This window comes from Peromyscus maniculatus, chromosome 1 (assembly GCF_049852395.1).
Source record: "Peromyscus maniculatus bairdii isolate BWxNUB_F1_BW_parent chromosome 1, HU_Pman_BW_mat_3.1, whole genome shotgun sequence".
In the NCBI taxonomy this organism is placed as follows: Eukaryota; Metazoa; Chordata; class Mammalia; order Rodentia; family Cricetidae; genus Peromyscus; species Peromyscus maniculatus.
The window spans coordinates 188,689,585-188,692,722 of record NC_134852.1 but is presented as its reverse complement, the minus strand read 5'-3'; the positions used below and the strand labels follow the sequence as shown (position 1 = coordinate 188,692,722).

The following is a 3,138-nucleotide window of genomic DNA, read 5'->3' as shown; positions in this document are numbered from 1 at the left end:
AGAGTCTACAGAGAGTTATCCCTTCCCACTTCCACTCATTTTGGGGGCAAGTGACGAACTTTCCCCTGTCTTTTCTGTTTTTTGTCCAGTACCAAGGGAAGAAACTTTATGTGGTATTCCCTCTTTTCCTTCAAATTCTTAATTCAAAAAGAGAAAGAAACTCATCTTGGCTGTTTACATGTGGGTTGGCAAATGTATCATGTGTGCAGTCCTGTGATGTGATGGGTTCCTGTTCTAAAGCACTCATGAGACAGCTCGGTGAGGAAGGAAGCCTGCTGTCTTAGTCTCTGTGTATAAAACGTGCAGCTAATGACCCAGCCAGTGCGAAAGCAATGTTACTTGTAGAAGAGGAGACAGAAAGATCCTTAGTGCCGGAGGCTGGAGAAGAATGCTTTGAACTAATGCCTACTGGACATGACAAGAGCCATTGTACTCACGGACCCACAGCTGCGGGCGTCAGCACAAGACATGCACAAGATCAAGCCTGTCAACATGCCGGTAGGAACAGGGAAGGGGCTCATGAGGTCCCACCCCTGGCTGAGGGTCTATTGGCAGTTGATGGCCACTAGAGGAGGAACAGTCGGGTTTTCTTCAGCTGTTTGGACCCTCACGTAGGGGTATATGCAGATATGATCTAATTACAATATATTCATGTACAAAATTACCAAGCAAAAAATGAAAATTTAAGAAAGAGAACAATTTTATTGGGAATTGGGAATTTCTGGAACTTGAGGCAGGATTCTGGAGAAGGAAAGCTTAATAAACCCTGTTGGGGCTGTCCATCAAGATGTTTCCAGGCTGGCTCTCACACTCCCCTGGGTGGAGGAAGAACGACATCGAGACTGAGTCACAGTTTTTAACTTTCTGTGTTTTATCCAGAACTCTGCCTGGAAGGGACCAGATGTTGACAGACACTCTTGGACAAGAAAAGCAAGACTCAAAGTTTAATGAAGTTATAAACTACTTCAAACAGACACGTTTCTCACCTCCGTGTCTCACATTCATGTACATTGTTAGCAAACTGCAAACAACTTAAGGAGACTAGAGAGGTGTTCACAGTCCAGGCTGAGTACGCATGCTCATATTCATGTTTTCATCTCCACTGGAAGGAGTTATTGAGAGCCTTGCAAAACCCACCGCCCAAAAGTAAAAAATATAAACAAACCTAACCCAAGCCAAACCAAACCAACCAAACAAAAAACAACACCCCTCCCCCAAACCCCCAAACCAGTTGCGTCACACGGCATTACCCTTTTGTTCAATCAGCTGCACCTGCAAATGTTCATTGCAATGAGTCATTGGTCCAGTTCAAGGACTCTGGTTTCTGGTGCACCATCATAACTGGATCCTCACCAAAACTTCTCTCCGACATCCTGCACCAGCCAGAGTCATGGAGATCCTGTGGGTATCATTCCATAGGGCCAGTCCCTTCACATGCTCCAGCAGGTCAGAGATGGAGTGAATGCTAGGATGGGCCAACCCAAGGCCTTGGATGTGGGCTTAGGTGATAGCTGAGCTGGTCAGTCTAGGCAGCTGGCTCCACCCTCCTCAGGTGAAGGGCAAAGCCAGCTCTCCTACACCATGCCATCAAATCCAGTTCTTCCATGCCTATGGTGAGGGGTGGGATCATCTCTCCTGAGTTTGGGGGGCCATGGGACATTGGGGCCAGCTCTCCTGTGAGGGTTGGGGCTAGTTCTCCAGCCACAGTGTCTAGTGAGGGGCAGGGACAGCCCTCCCAGGGCCAGTGAAGGGTGGGGCCAGCTCAACATGGCCCTTGGATATCATCACACATGGTTCCTATGACCCCACAAGCATTGACACAGACCCCAAGTGCAGCAGGACCACGGACCCAGACATGGCCTTTGGCTGCAGCTTGGGCCTAGACATCACTATGGCCCCTGTGACAGCTCAGATCACCCAGATCAGTATGGCCCCAGTGGCAACATGGCTCTTGGACACCAACATAGTCTCAGGTGGCTAACCAGACCCCGGACATCCTCACAGCATCAGTGATAACAGGAGCCATGGACATCAACTCTGACTCTGGCTGCTGTAGGGCCATGGACCCAGACATGGACTTCAGTAGCAGCGTGGGTCCAGACAACACCATGACCCCGGGTGGCAGCACAGGCCACTCAGATCAGCGTGGCTCTAGTGGTGGCATGGCTCTGGGACACTAACAAGGTCACAGGTTGTGGCCTAGACCCCGAGCTTCTGTGTGGCCTTTGGTGGCAACATGGGCCATGGACGTTAACATGGACCCCAGTTGCAATAGGACCAGACCCAGACATGGCCTTTGGCAGCAGCTCAGGCCAGAGGGTCACTATAGCCCCAGGTGGCAGTGCAGGCCACCCAGATCTGCTGTGGGATGGTCTGTATGTCAAATCTGTTCCTCTGATTGGTCAATAAATAAAACACTGATTGGCCAGTGGCTAGGCAGGAAGTATAGGCAGGACTAACAGAGAGGAGAAAAGAAAGAACAGGAAGGCAGAGAAGACACTGCCAGCCGCTGCCATGACAAGCAGCATGTGAAGATGCCGGTAAGCCACAAGCCACGTGGCAAGGTATAGATTTATGAAAATGGATTAATTTAAGCTATAAGAAGAGTTAGCAAGAAGCTGCCATGGCCATACAGTTTGTAAGCAATATAAGTCTCTGTGTTTACTTGGTTGGGTCTGAGCGGCTGTGGGACTGGCGGGTGACAGAGATTTGTCCTGACTGTGGGCCAGGCAGGAGAACTCTAGCTACACAGTATGGCACAGCTGCAGCATGGCTCTTGGACACCAACATGGCTTCAGCTGGCAGGCCAGACCTTGGGCATACCCACTGCCTTTGGCTGTAACAGGAGCCAAGGACATTAACTCAGACCCTGGCTACAGTCCATGGCCCTCAGCTGCAGCTCTGTCCCAGACGTCACCATGGCACCATGTAGCACAGGCCTGCTGTGGGATGGTCTGTATGTCAAATAAAATACTGATTGGCCAGTGGCCAGGCAGGAAGTAGGTGGGATAAGGAGAGAGGAGAATTCTGGGAAGCGGAAGGCTGAGGCAGAGAGACACTGCAGCCACCACCATGACCAGCAGCATGTGAAGACGCCAGTAAGCCACCAGCCACGTGGCAAGGTATAGATTTATGGAA

The 3,138-nt window shown here is 50.4% G+C and overlaps 1 long non-coding RNA gene across 1 annotated transcript; it reads right to left on the bottom strand.

Moving 5' to 3' along the window:
• Nucleotides 1-682: 682 nt before the first annotated feature.
• Nucleotides 683-1,724, bottom strand: LOC121823502 (uncharacterized). The gene is made up of 2 exons (XR_006065004.2): nt 1,251-1,724; nt 683-815 (listed from the first exon to the last, which is right to left on the bottom strand). It is a non-coding gene; the product is annotated as an uncharacterized LOC121823502 (long non-coding RNA).
• Nucleotides 1,725-3,138: the final 1,414 nt, after the last annotated feature.